The 14,956-nt window shown below is 40.4% G+C and overlaps 1 protein-coding gene across 6 annotated transcripts in view; it reads left to right on the forward strand.

The window, feature by feature from the left end:
* The window catches only part of PKNOX2 (PBX/knotted 1 homeobox 2), a 241,334-nt gene that overhangs the window by 134,638 nt on the left and 91,740 nt on the right, over positions 1-14,956 (forward strand). For all 6 annotated transcript variants that reach the window (XM_072425881.1, XM_072425887.1, XM_072425882.1 and 3 more), the window contains exon 4: positions 13,701-13,797. The gene's annotated coding sequence lies outside the window, so the exon portion shown is untranslated. The remainder of the gene's footprint in view (positions 1-13,700; positions 13,798-14,956) is intronic.

Genomic DNA, 14,956 nt, shown 5'->3' on the forward strand with positions numbered 1-14,956 from the left:
TCACAATTATGAGTTTAGTTTCAGATACAACTTAGGAAATAATTAGGACCCAGCTGATTAATTAAGCCCAATCAGTGGATGAGGACGAGTCTCTTGACAGACGCACCTCGCTCAAACCGCCCAGCAGTCATAGTTATTTTATTCTGGCTGTGCATCAATTTCTTAACCCTTCACTTGCCTTTTTTTCAATAAGTAAACCACTGGAGTGCAGAGATGTGATTTGGGCTTTCCAATGCCTATATGGATCTTTGTGACATGTGAGCTTGAGTTGAGTCTACCGTATGGCAGATTGCAATTCTTATTTTCAAAAAGTAGTAAAAAGGAAGAACATTCATGATGCTGACTGCACATTAATTATTTCTTCTTATGTTTTTTAAACATTCTGTGGAAGGGTTTTTCGGTATTCCAAAATCATGATGAAAGTAGTCTGTTTTGGCAAAGTCCAAGTACGTTTCTTAACCATGCACCAATGGTTTTCAATAGCTAGTAAACAAGTTGTATAGCAAAACATAAAACAGCAATAAAGTAGTAGAGAAGCCCCTGTATGTAAAAGTTTATTCGCAATGCGCTGTGATCAAACTAGAAGCCAAGGAAGACCAGATGATCCATCTCCTGCTGCTTATTAAAACTCTACAAGACTGGGGAAGATAGATTATCATGGATGAACCTCTGTGATCCAGTGAAACTGGAATGGATTTGGTCCAGGGTTAAAAACTTGTGCTAAAAAAATAGAAAATCATTTTTAAAAATATAATCCAGATGTGTTGGATCTCCCAGGTTTACCTATGATATTCTATCTTCTCCAGTCTTGGAGAGCTTTAATAAATCAGGCCATTTTAAGTCCCATTCTAAGAAGTTTAAATAAAATTTAAATAAAATACGTTTTTCCACGATAAAAAGACTGAGAAAGGTTGTCCATAACAATCTGTGAATGCATCATGGGGTATATTTGTGTCCAATTCATTAGTCTCCCATGTTTGTTAGTTGTAATTAATGGCTGTATAGTGCGTGGTGAGACTTTTTTCTATTTTTTAGGTCTCAGCTTTCATGGATGGGTTTGTATCTTTAAGGAGTGGGTAGACCCACACTGAAGGCTACTGGGGGCGCAGCCTCTGAAATTCAGGATGGGGGCCCTTCTTTTTACAAAAAAGAAGGAGCACCCTTGGTTCTCCCTTGTTAGCTTATTAACAACCAGTCCTTCTCCCTTGCATAGTATTGCAGCTGTGGTTTAAAAGTATGTCACCTTACCCAGGGTCACGTTCTCCTTTTCACTGCAGCCACTTGCCGCACCTGAGTCTTCTTGTGTGTCATGCCAAGACATATGAAATGCCTCAGGAGCTTAAGTTAGGAAAGTGAAGTGGTCAGCTGCATGGCAAGAAAGTACACAATGATGGGGGAGGTGATATACTTTTAATCCACCACTGTTGTAATACTTTGCATGAGAAGAAGAGAGGTCACCATTTGGGGAAAGTAGGGAGTGGGCCTCATTGAAGTTTTATTGGGGGTCCCATGATTTGAAGTTACAGGTTGGACCTTTCAGACCACATGATCCTCAGACCTCTAATTCGTATCCGACAACCATTCCACTTATCATTTGCGTCTCTGGCCATGCTTAGTGTTCATATTTGCAGCATCTTGCTTCGGACACCGAGTGAGTCACAGATATTATTCTTATTTCTCATCACACAAAGGAAGTCTGAAAGTCATTCCATGGTTTAATATATGTTCCAGCATGGAAAATGGCCGTGGAATTGGAATCCGAGCAATATCTAAGAGCAAGAGGCTGCAGCCTGTCCCCCTGCTGAGAGCAAAATGCTCAGTTCCCCGTCTGCTGACCAGCGCCGGCGATAAGAGCCCTCCAAGGCCTAGAACTGCGAGCTGTATGGGAAGAAAAGATTAGCGGGAAATGACAGCTGAACACTGAGCTCATTACTGATTGGATCAAATCCTTCTCAGAAGCTTCTGAGCAGAAGACATCAATTATCCATTACTGGCTGGTCCTTATTCTGAGCGTCGCTGACCCCTGCTGAAATGTGAATAGGCAGACAATGGTAAAAAACCAATACATGCAGTGACAACCATACCACTTGAGTTTTAGAAGGTTGTCATTTGTACCGGCATTATACCTATAATTGCCATCTTCTGCCGCTGAGCTATATATGAAGCGTTACACACTTCATTCAGCACCTTTGAAAATTGTTTGACTCCCATCCTACACATTACATCATGGTGAATGACAGTATAGCTTACACACAGCAGAACGGAGAATGCTCTGGTTTTATCATGAGTTGTTCTTGTTCTGCAATTGCAAATGATAGTTTCCAAAAATACTTCTGAATCATAGATCTTGAACAAGCATGCAGCAAATGAAAGTCATTTCAGAATCCATGATCTATCCTCTAAACTCATGTGAGTAGTTTAACCACCATTGGCTGAAAATTATAGCCAGTTTCCCAAGTGGACTTGATGTTTTTATCATAGAGGGTGAATGTTAATAAATAGATTTATTATTCTTGAACAGCATTTTTGCTCAGTTCTTTTGCTGTGTATACATCTCTATATCATTATCATTTCATCTATGCTTTCATGGAATTTACATTTTGCATGTCAGCTTATTTTTATGGATGTGCCTTTATATATGCATAAATAAAATGTATAAATATGCATGAATGTATATGACTTTTTACATTATAACTGTCCAAGGATAGGAAGATTTCCAAATAAATGTTGTAGTAGATAAGTAGGATAAACTTACCAATTGCTCAGGGCCCTTTTTGTCTCCAGGCTCCCAACTGAAAAATTAGCAGTGAATTCAGGAGACTAGAATGCTGCACATTAGGGGCCCCTACTTTATACTTAACCAGGCCCCCTATTTGTTCAATACTGTCCCCAGTGTTGTGAGTGCCTCTGCATTGTGCTTAGGTTACTAAGGACACCTTTAAAAATTCTGGAAGTCATAGGTTAAGGTCGAGCTGTGATTTTTCTGACACGGTAGATTAAATAAGTCTGATTATATAGGCCAGGGCTGTCTAATTCTAGTCCTTAAGGGCCAGGATCTGCACACATTTTTAGTACTCGTCCAACAGACAGCAGTAAATTTAGGAAGATGTGGCCCTCGAGGACTGGAGTTGGACAGCCCTGATATTGGTATTGCCTTGTCCAAAAAACTTAGAACTTTATTTCTTGGGATTTATTGTTTTATTCTTTTATTTTAGTTTCATTGGTAATGGAATATGTTAAAGTGTTTTTCATTAACCGCTTAACGTCTACGAAGTGTAAAATAACAGTTTATCAAGATGTCCTTATTCCTAAACCTCAATTTATTTTAGGTTCCTTGAAGTGCCTTGCCATGCAAGATTGTGCACCCAACACCCAAAATATTTTCCATGAGATTACCAATTACATTATGGTACAGAATATGTCAATATAGGAGAAAGATCTTGAATCTTACGGTTTATTTTGTGTGTAACATTGGGATACATAGGGCTAAGGGATGTGTGTTTGACCACATGTGAGGTCACCATTGGTGCTCTTCAAACCAGAAAATAAATAAACATAAAGTTTAATAATTGTTTCTAAGTCTTGCATTGTATAAGTGAATTACAATGGGCTTGATATAAGGAATAGAGCATGTTCACTTTGCAAATTGAATTTTGACTTTCCTAAGAATACCCAATCATATGCAAGAAAAATGTAAAAAAACAACAAATATTTTTTTTTGCACACGATTGGCTAGCATCTAATTTACTAAGTGACAATACACTTTGGGAAGTGAACATGTTCTACTCCTTTAAATATTAAACTCCAATAGTGTTGAAATGGTTGATAGGACGAAATGCTTGTTCTGATATTGGTTCTTGGCTCCAAGAAAGACCCGGCGCTAGGATTCAGGCTCCAGACCAGGAGTTTACCCATGACTGATCACAGAACCTTCCAACTTTTCCATTTAGTTCAGATCACAGTAATGTACTTGGCGTGTTTATAAAAGCTGAAGACAAGTGGCGGTGCCATTGATATCCATCCGTTGAGTGTTGGCTTTTATTCCTAGCCTACAAATGGAATCTTGGTGGTTTCCATGGGAAATAACACACGGGTTTCCTTCCATGTGAAGGGAAGGAGCCTATAACCTATAGCCATGAGTTGAATGCTCACAAATATAATCTCCTAACTAATATAATTCACCGTAGAATATTAATCAAAATATTAATGAGGTCTATCTGTTATTAGAAGCCAACGGCTTCATATCCATTACTGGTTTATTTAGCATTTAAGTACTCAACTGGAAAATAAGAGTAAAGCCATTTAAGAGATGTATGAGACTTATATGAAGCTTATTTATGATTGAGAAAGACTAAAAGCCCCTGTGAAATAAAAATACTGTATCCTTCGTATGCTTGAGAAATTAATTTTAGGGGCCAAATAACTAAGCTGGAAATCATATTAGTGTTATAGGGAGATTATACAAATAGGATGTTTACAGCCTGAATGGGAACAGGAGGATGATAGTTCCTCTATGGGGCCATCATCTGGAAGTATTTATTTATGGAGCTATATTCCACAACTGGCATTTATTATGATGTTTGATGGGAATTTATGCTTTCGGATTAGATGTTTTATACTCTGAAACTGCATATAATATCTACATTAGAGACAGGGCATCTGCTGTATTTGCACACGGTAGTAATGAACCTGCCAGCAGTCGTTATGAAGTTTATTTTCAAACAAAATTGTTGCCCATCCCACTCATGAAAAGTTTGTTGCTAGTTCTAATATCTAGTATTTTTTGTTGGATAGTGGTTTGTTGAGTTTTCTGTAAGGCCCTAGTCGAAAACCAGTACTCGCCCGGCATGATGAAGACAGGGAACAATCTGCTCCTAAAATTCCTTTCAGCTGTGCACAGCCTCAGAGAGTGAGCTGGGGATGCCAAAGGTACATTTCAGGCTGCATGGCTAAAAGGAAGCAGGATATGCAGCTATAAATTGTTCTCCTTCCTGCTGCAAGTGACGCCGCGGGACAGAATAAAAAGGGTGTGATACTGCAGTGGTGTACAGCATGGAATTACCGGCCAGATAAGCGTTATCGTTGTCTTGGGGAGAATCCCTGCTCTGTTTCTACTGGTGACTATTGTGACCAGGATGGAGAATAAATGGAAATCCGGAGCAAAAGGTAAAGGGAATTCTGACTCCTCTTCCAGTGACAACTGTCCAGGAAGGAATTTACCCTCAATCTTGGAGATTTCTTCCCACTTACTGTTGGATCTGTAGGACAGGAAGTTAAGCCAAGAGTAAATATCAAAAATGACCTGATAGGGGTTTTTACTAGTGCTTCAGTTTGGACTTGGTTGTACTGCAAATGGACTTGGTTGTAAAGGAACTAAATATCTGCCCTGTTTGGGCTAACTAAATGTAGCTGTTTTAGTACCTAATAGTTCTTATTTATAAAAGCTCTCTAAGACTGGAGAGAAAAGAATATCGTGGGGCATCCTGTGTGATCCAGCAAATCTAGAATTGATTACTTAAAAATAATTTGCTCTTAGTTGACAAATCTTCTCAATCCTGAATTAGATATTCTGGGTTTGCTAGATCTCCCAGGTCCTCCCATGATAGTCTGTCTTCTCCAGTCTTGGAGAGCTTTAATAAATCAGACCCAATAAGTACAATCAGCACCACCATTACTACTGTTAATAAGGACACCTTTATAAATTTTTTAGGTTAAGTTCGAGCTGTGATTTTTCTGATATGGTAGAATAAATTCTAAAGTCCAGTTATATAGGTCAGGGCTGTCCAATTCCAGTCCTCAAGGGCCAGGATCTGCACACATTTTTAGTACTTGTCTAACAGACAGCAGTAAATTTAGGAAGATGTGGCCCTCAAGGACTGGAGCTGTAAACTGCAGTGAGTACTTTCATGGGTTGGTGGTCATAATCACTTTTGGAGCAACCCAACATCGTAAGCCAATAAGAATGCTCACCACCACATGAACATTCTCATTGGTTGGCTGTGTCAGCTGAAACTGAGATTTACAGCCAGAGTTTTAGGGGTACAGTTATTATATGGGTATTACTGTGTTAAAATTCACGGTAATAACCATGTGCCAAAAGCATTGTTTCGGAGTCCTGAAAATAATTGTACCAACTCATGTATTTGATCCTAATGAGCCACAGATGAAGCCAACACCTTTCATGGCTTAAAACAGTAGGGAGAATTCCTGTTTGTATCTATTAAAATTTTCATTACTTTCACAAAGAAATGTTACTTATGCAGACCAATCATTAGGATCCTAAAGGACAAGTAAACCAAAAACAAATGACATTTAGTTGGCAAAACCTTTTTGTAGCATAAATAGATAAATGTTTGCATTCCCTCTAACTTCTCTGCAGTTACTTCATGTCTACATGCACTCCAGGGAGCAGAGGAGAATGGTGAGGTGTCTGTTTCCATCGGCTTTCAATTTATTTTCTATATATCTTAAAACGCCTGATATCCATTGATTAGTTACATTGCAATTGTGGAAAGACAGAATGGATGCTGGGACAACCTATCATGCAGACCTTGTAGAATTTTCCATCAACACATTAGATTGGTAACATTAGTTTGTGTGTAGGAGCATGGAGTGTTACCAAAAGAGGAACCACATTGCTTTACAATAGGATACCTGAACAAGGACTGCCATGGTAGGATGATCAGGTATTATTGTACATTACATTTTTTTTATAGTACATTACATGTACATTACATTTTTTATAGTGTAAGGTATCTATGCACTAGCAGATTTTTTAGGAATATTTTAGATCTTCTCTGCTGATGATCAGCCTGTGTTGGTGGCAAGAAATATCCACTGGCATTGAACAACCAGTATTGAAAAACACTTTATATTGTACAGATGGGTCATAGAAACACGAGTGTTTCAATTCCAAAATGTGCCCAGGGTTGTGTTATGTTATGTGGATGGTTGATATAAACAGTGCTTACCTGACTTGTTCTATGAATAAGCTTCCAAGGTTTTTTAGCACAAAATGCGTAAGCGCCTACCATCTAGAAAAAGCATAATTAGGCGAAGTGTGTAAACAGCTAATTGCAATTAAGATATTTGAGATGTATTTACATTCTGCCAGAATGCATCAATCAAGGCAGACTGAGGTTACCGTAAAAGTAGAAAGTCTAGAAGCCAAGTATAAGGTGTCTAGACCCTGAATCCTGAGAACTGGGGTGATTTCCACTTGAGAAACATCTCCAAAATTTCCCTTCCTATCCACAGAGACCACCAAATTTGTAATCCTGCTCATTATCACATGGCATGACAACTGCTACATTCCCATAATACTGGGTTTTTAATGACTAGACTCGCGCCTCTACAATCTGTCATGAAATTGTAAGCTCTTCGGGGCAGGGTCCTCTCCTCCTGTATCACTGTCTGTATTAGTCTGTCATTTGCAATCCCTATTTAATGTACAGCGCTGCGTAATGTGGGTTCCATCATATTACTGGGGAGACTGTTTAATGTGAGTTCCATGATATTACTGGGGACACTGTTTAATGTGGGTTCCATCATATTACTGGGGAGACTGTTTAATGTGAGTTCCATGATATTACTGGGGACACTGTTTAATGTGGGTTCCATCATATAATGTGGGTTCCATCATATAACTGGGGACACTGTTTAATGTGGGTACTTCATGTTTATGGGGACACTGATCATAATGGGTCCACCATATTAATGGGGACACAATTCGTAGTGGGTCCGTCGTATTACTGAGGACACTGTTCAATGGAGGTTCATCATTTTTCCCGGGTTCACTGTTCATCGTGGGTCCCATCGTATTACTAGGGAGACCGATCATTTTAGGTCTGTCCTATTACTGGGTACACTGTTCGTTGTGGGTACTTCATGTTTCCGGGGACACTGGTGATAGTGGGTTCCATCATATTACTGGGGACCCTGTTTAATGTGGGTAATGTGGGTTCCACTGTTCATAGTGGGACCACCATATTACTGGGTACACTGTTCATAGTGGGACCACCATATTAATGGGGACACTGTTCATAGTGGGGCCACCATATTAATGGGGACACTGTTCATAGTGGGACTACCATAATACTGGGGACCCTGTTTATAGTGTGACCACCATATTACTGGAGACACTGTACATAGTGGGTCCATCATATTACTGGGGTACTGGTAATGGTGGGATCACCATATTATTGGGGATACTGTTCATAGTGAGTTCATCATTTTACTGGGGGCACTGGTAATGGTGGGATCACCATATTACTGGGGACACAGATCATAGTTAGACCACCATAAAACCAGGGGCACTGTTCATAATGGGTACATCATATTACTTGGGACACTATTCATAGTAGGTTCCATTATATCACTGGCAATACTGTTCAGCTCTGCTTCACTCCAACTATAGTGCTTTGTGGTATCTAGATAGCTTTGTGTTGTAGCTTTCAGATTTAATATATCTTTCAATACCGAAATAGGATATAAATTCACTTTGTGTGCACCCAATAGCTTTGCAAACCCAGATAGTAAAAGTATTGGTGACATACTGTGCTGTACTTATCCTGTGCAGGGAAGAGCTGTGGGAGGGACCAGAAGGTCTTTCCGCTGCAGGCTAATACAGAGAACTACAATAGGGGGCGGATACAAGACCAGTCAACCTGCACAAATGAAGGGGGCAGCAGTGTCTGTTCTGTGTTTCAGGGAGCTTCTGTTTATGGAGAAAGTTTTATGCTGGATTATTGCCTAGATTTGTAAGAAATATACAATGCACATCAAAGTTTATATGAGTACACAAAGCTCCTGTATTTAGACTATATTTTCTTTCCGGCTGGTTGTCTATAAAATCTTTGCCAGAGGACGAGGTTTGACAAATCCAAAGGAGATTGTATAGTCAGATTGTACCATGAATAGTGAGCCTTGGAGCACCTTGGTGGGTTGACTTCCACCCAAACCCTGTGCCTTCTACAGGCACTACACTGTAAAGGCCTTTGGAGGAAGGATTTGGTGTGAACAGTTCCCAGTAATCCCAAGAACTGGTTGGCATGCCACACATAAGTGAAAAAATAAAATAAGCATAGCCACAGGTTGCATCTTCTGCGTCGGCTCGGTTGTGCTGTGAAACCTCTGCCAGGGGGCCCATAATTTGTAATGTGTGTTGACAGAGCCCAGCTCCATCGCTCGTTTCAGCAGCTTCATATCCACCAGGGAGGGAGGACATGAAGCCAATGTCTGGCTGACGGCGTAGCACGCTCAGGCCTTCTGACACCACGGTGCATGTGCTGACCTCATTGTGCTTCTGGCAACCATGCAGTTTGCTATGGCTTCAGACTTCAATTCTTCACCTTTCAGAGGTCTGTGTAGAAAATAAGCTGAGAATGAGCTCCACCGGGACCCTGCCAGAAAAGGCAAGTCCAAGCCAGCAGCTTATTGAAATGGCTGCCAATGTTTTGTGCTTGGACCACGGCGGTGACTGGCATACATCTGCTCGTGGAAACTTTTCCTGTGGTCATAATGAGTACTAATGCTTCTGGAAATGTTCTTGATTTTTATTGAAGTCATAACGTTTGGTATTTTTTTGTATTTTTTTTTCAAGAGCGCTAAGGGATTTGGATGCTAAAGGCTTTCCTCCTTCCACAGAACATGTGGACGCTGCTGGTTCTTGTCTCTTTGCCGCAGCAACAGATGTAAATCTGAGATGTCTGATCTTAAAACGTCTTCGTGTTGTCATTAAGAGGCTTCTTTTTTATTTATTTTTATATTTTGGAAAGGAGGACGGATTAGATCTTTATAGCTCTCCATTTTACCTGGGGACCAGTGTTACTGAGATATAAGAATGATTCAAGATGTTGGAGTTGTCAACAAGAGTTGAGGGAACATCTCTCAATGGTGACCCATTGTTGTCTTTGTTGGCATTGGTGAGATTCACCGCTTTATGTCTTCTGATGCCTATTGCCAAAGAAATGAGAGGTGGGGGGGAAATCCAAAATGAGTTGTCACCAAAACAAGAATTGAGGGGACATCCTCTAATAGTGACTTCAAGGTTTTTCAATGTGGTATGTCAGAGAACAGTGGTGAATATATCCGACAGTGGGCCCCTGTGCAGAAATGACTTGGGACATTTGCGAGGGCCTCTTGTGGCTGAGGAGGTTACAGGGCCCTCATGCAGAAGTACAGATTGCACCTTCCGTATGTCCACCTCTGTCACGGAGGCTCATCCAGTGACCATTGTCACCAAGATAACCAGTTAAGAGAAAATGTCAGAACTGTCACGTTGAGGGGACACCCCCTGAAAGTGACCTCTTGATTTTCACTGTTGTCTTTCTGTGCAGTGGGGAGATTCACCACTCAGTATCTATTGGTGACCATTGAAACCAACATGAAAAGGGATGGGGAATCCAAAATGTTGATGCTGCCACCAGAGAAAGAGCAGAGGGAACCCCTCCCAATGGGTTCTCATGGTTTCCACTATTGTTTTTGTTCACATCAGGTAGATTTGTCTGGTAACCATTAGCGAAAAGTGATGGGAAATCCAAAATATTGGAGTTGTCACCAAAACAAAAGTTGAGGGGACATCCTGCAAACAGACCTCATGGTTTTCACTGTTTGGTTTTGTAAGCGCTGGAAAGATTCACTACTCTGTGTTTACTGGTGACCATTGTCACCAAGATGAAAAATAATGGAAAATCCAAAATGTCATAGTTGTTACTAGAACAAGAATGAAATTGATATCTTCCAATGATGACTTCCTGTCTATGTCAGGGCGATTCACTACTCTATGTGAATTGATGACTATTGCCGCCAAGATGAAAAGTGATGGGAAATCCAAAATCTTGGAGTTGTCACCAAAACAAGAGTTGATAAGACATCCCACAATGATATCCTTGTCAGCGTTAAAGATATTCACTGCTCTGTGTCTGCTGGTGACTATTGTGACGAAAATGAAAATGAAGGATGAAAAGTGATGGGAAATCCTAACTGTTGAGCTGTCATCAGAACGAGTTCTCTCATGCATAAACTCATGCTTTTTACTTCTGTCTTTATTGAAGCTGGGGAGGATTCACCGCTCTGTTCTGTCTTTTTTGGCACTGGAGAGAATTGCCGTATTTTTCGCCGTATAAGACGCTCCGGAATATAAGACGCACCCAATTTTAAAGGAGGAAAATCTTGAAAAAAAAGATTCTGAAAGATTATTCCCCTTCTGATCACTCATGTGCCATTCATACCGGTATTCCCCTTCTGATCACTCATGTGCCATTCAAATTCCCTTTCTGATCACTCTGTGGCTTTCAAATTCCCGTTCTGATCACTCTGTGTCATTCAAATTCCCCTTCTGATCACTCTGTGTCATTCAAATTCCCCTTCTGATCACTCTGTGCTTTTTTTCCACTGTACGGCAGTTAGGACAGGGAACAGCAGGGGGCGCTGTGCCAGCTTCACACGCTGCTGCCAGAGAGGAGAGGAGACACACGCTGCAGCCAGCGAGGAGAAGAGACACACGCAGGATCGGGTATCGGGTGAGTATCCTATTTTAATTATTTTATAACACATTTGTCGTATGGGACGCACCAACTTTTCCCCCCCAGTTTTGGGGAAGAAAAAGTGCGTCTTATACAGCAAAAAATACGGTACTTCTCTGTCGCTAAAAATGAAAAGTCATGGGAAATCCAAAACTTTTTTTTTCACCAAATAGAGTGGGGGGAACATCTCCCTCTGGTTTTCAGTATTGATCATTGTCAGCCCTGGAGACATTCACTGTTCTGTGTCTACTAGTGACCTTTATACCAAGATGAAAAGTGATCGGAAATCCAAACTGTTAGAGTGGTCACCATAAGAAGTCCTAGCGGAAAATCTGCAAATGGGACAATACTCTCAGAAAGGAATTTCATTTACCTAGGAAGTAAAGAGGAATCTCTCCAGCTGGAAAATGTGCTACCAAAATGATCTCAGTTCATGTTTACACACACTTTGTATTGTTATCATAGACATTGGCTAGTTGACCCCAGAATAACGTACCAGGTGTTTGCTTTGAAATCTGTTATGTTTTTGTTCCTTTTTTTCTATGAACTAGTTGAGCTGTCATTTTTCTTATGTTCTTTAACAAAGTGTATTGATCATACCTGACTTCATTTAATTTTATTTCATTTAGTGAAAGTGTTTTGTGGTTTTTAAGATTTGAGTTAACCTGTGACTACTGAGCAGTTCAGAGCTTTGTCGTATCTAAAGACTTATATAGAGAACCATTTCTTCCTAAACATAATACCTTCAAATCCAACATCAGCAACCTTCTTAGCTGCCTTCAGGTATTCGCCCTAAAGCATATCAAAACTCAAAAACAAAAAGGAATCAGATTGAGGCAGTCCTTAGATGTGGTAGCTCCATTAGTTTTCTTTTCTTTTTTTATCTTCTTCTGCAAATCCTGCAAGTAACATACTTCCTAACCCTTGGTGACTATGCTTACTACTCCTTTGTATCTATGGAAGGACCCAAACGCCAAACAAATGAACCCTATTAAAAGGAGTTGTCATGATTTTCACAAGGCCTTCTATATCATTTGGGTTGAGATGGGTTGCGGCACAAGAACAGCATTGGAGGCTTTGAAATGTTTCATATGAAGCAGTCATAAAGAACAGCAAGGGAAAAAAACACAAGAATACGAGGGTGTGAGTTCCTGGCTTCACCCAGAAAGAAGGGAGCCAGAGTTATGAAATAATACATTTATTCAACATATTCCCCCCTGAGACTGATGCACTTGGTACAGTGTAGTTGCAGCCAGACCGTTCAAAAAAATAACCAGCTCTCAGCAGCAGCTTTGATGTCAGAAATGTCATCAGAACGTTGCCCTTTCAGGTGTTTCTTCAAATTCGGGAACAGATAATAGTTTGAAGGGGCCATTTCAGGTGAGTAGGGGGATGGTGGACCAATTGGAAACCCAGGGTGTTCAATTTGGCAGCCACAACGTTGGACGTGTGCGCGCATGTGCAGTGTCCTGCAAAAAAAGGATCCCTTTGGTCAACTTTCCACGGCGTTTCGTCCTATTTGCCTCCTTCAGCTGGTCCAAGAGGTTAGCAGATTACTGTCCGGTGATACTAGAGCCCCGAAGTCGGTAGTCCACCAACAGAATACCGTCTTTGTCACAGAAAACGGATGCCATGACTTTTGCATATTTTACCCTTTGGTACCGTCATCCTCAGCCATGGTTCCATGGAACCCTAGGGTTCCTCCAGGGGTTGCTAGAGGTTCCTTGAGTTTTGGCTGGTTGATGGGAGCCTTATAGTTTCATGGTCAATGCCACTTGACAAGTTGGTGGCATGACACCAAAGTTCTTTTTAGCTGTCTGTAAGGAGGGTGTTCTTTCCTTTGACCACCAATGTAAGGTGTGACTTCCTATGATTTTAGCAGGGGCTCCCCGAAATCCTGAAAGTTCTTTAGGGGGAAAAAGATTGAGAAAGGCTGCTCTGGAGTGACCCCATATGCCCAGAGGATATGGTTACTTAGCTTCTAATGTCTTATATATGTCAAGTATAATGTATAAAGATGAGAAAATGCTTGATTTACAAAACACAAAGAATAACTGCCACTCAAACTTGCTGCCATAGGTCATGGCTTGTGTTTTTATTCCAAAAATCTAGACCTGCACAAGCGCATAGGATGTCCCATGTCTGATAAAATGTTTTGATGTTTTCTCTCTGCAGGTATATGGGATAACACGCAGCGGTTTCTCCTTCCTGACAGCTCTGAGGTTTGCACAGAAAGTCCCCGTATCTTCTACTTCCAGTGTCGTGCAGCACGGTAAGATATCACAAGATTTCTGAAGGAATATTAGACTTAGAGGACATCTGACCCTTTGCTGCTGAAACTGATGCTCTAATGAATGTATGGAACATCTTTACTGTGGGCACCATCACATACCAAACTTGCGAAATAGGTTTCTTCAGAATTGCCCTAATAACCCTATAAACAAATACCAACTGTCCTATTATGATTCTGCCAGAATGAGCTTACCACCCCTGCCCTTATGTATGGCCCATGTATGGCAAGGACTACAAGGGTGACCTTAAAGGCAATTATGGTGCAGTTGTGGCATGTGTATTTCATGGTGCCTACAGCTATGTCTGTCTCATCACATGTATACTTCATGAATAGTGGATAGTGAAATATTGCCAATCTGTGGATAGTCAAATAATAACATGATGTCTACAAACAGCAAATGGAGTTTCAAACAAGCTTTCATTTACCTCTGTAGCTGCAGGCACTGCGGTGTAATTCTTTCTCAAATCTACAACCAAAGCTTCAATTTGCACTTTCATTTCGTATCTTAGTTCAGCCAGCAGTGACTTGCCGATCCTCCACCTTTCTATTTGTAATAAAAATGTGGAGTAAATGCCCAAACAGATAGAGAAGAGCAGCGTTGAGACTTAACTTGAATTACTTAAATGCTTCTCTTGTGAATTTTGAGGATGGATTTCTCCACAGTGAATAAAAGTGGAAAGATCAGTGGGGGCGTTAAGCATTTTTAAGGCTTGTTAAGAAAATGTAATATTTCAATGTTCATATGTTCCTATTCTTTTTTTAACATTGTATTTTTATTGATTTTTGTACAGATGTTTCACAACAAAACATTCATAACACAGTTTATGTAGCAAAAAAAAGGGATAGACCTCTGTTCTTTTACATTTGTTCACAGTAATAAACTAAAAACACTTAAGAAAGTTGCATAAACATCTCTATTGACCAAAAAGATAATACCATACAATTAATTTACCATTTTCAGACCCTCCGGAATCATGTGTAAGGCTCAGACCCGTTTACCAAGCATAACTCCCTGTTCCATCTTAAACCCACCCCAATTTACTTAGTAATCTCCAAACTAGCAGTTCCTATTCTCTCTGCCACCCATCACCATACCAGGGCATCCGGGAGATAAACAAAAATCAGAATCAGACTGGGA

The sequence above is a fragment of the Pyxicephalus adspersus genome, chromosome 11 (genome assembly GCF_032062135.1).
Source record: "Pyxicephalus adspersus chromosome 11, UCB_Pads_2.0, whole genome shotgun sequence".
NCBI lineage: Eukaryota > Metazoa > Chordata > Amphibia > Anura > Pyxicephalidae > Pyxicephalus > Pyxicephalus adspersus.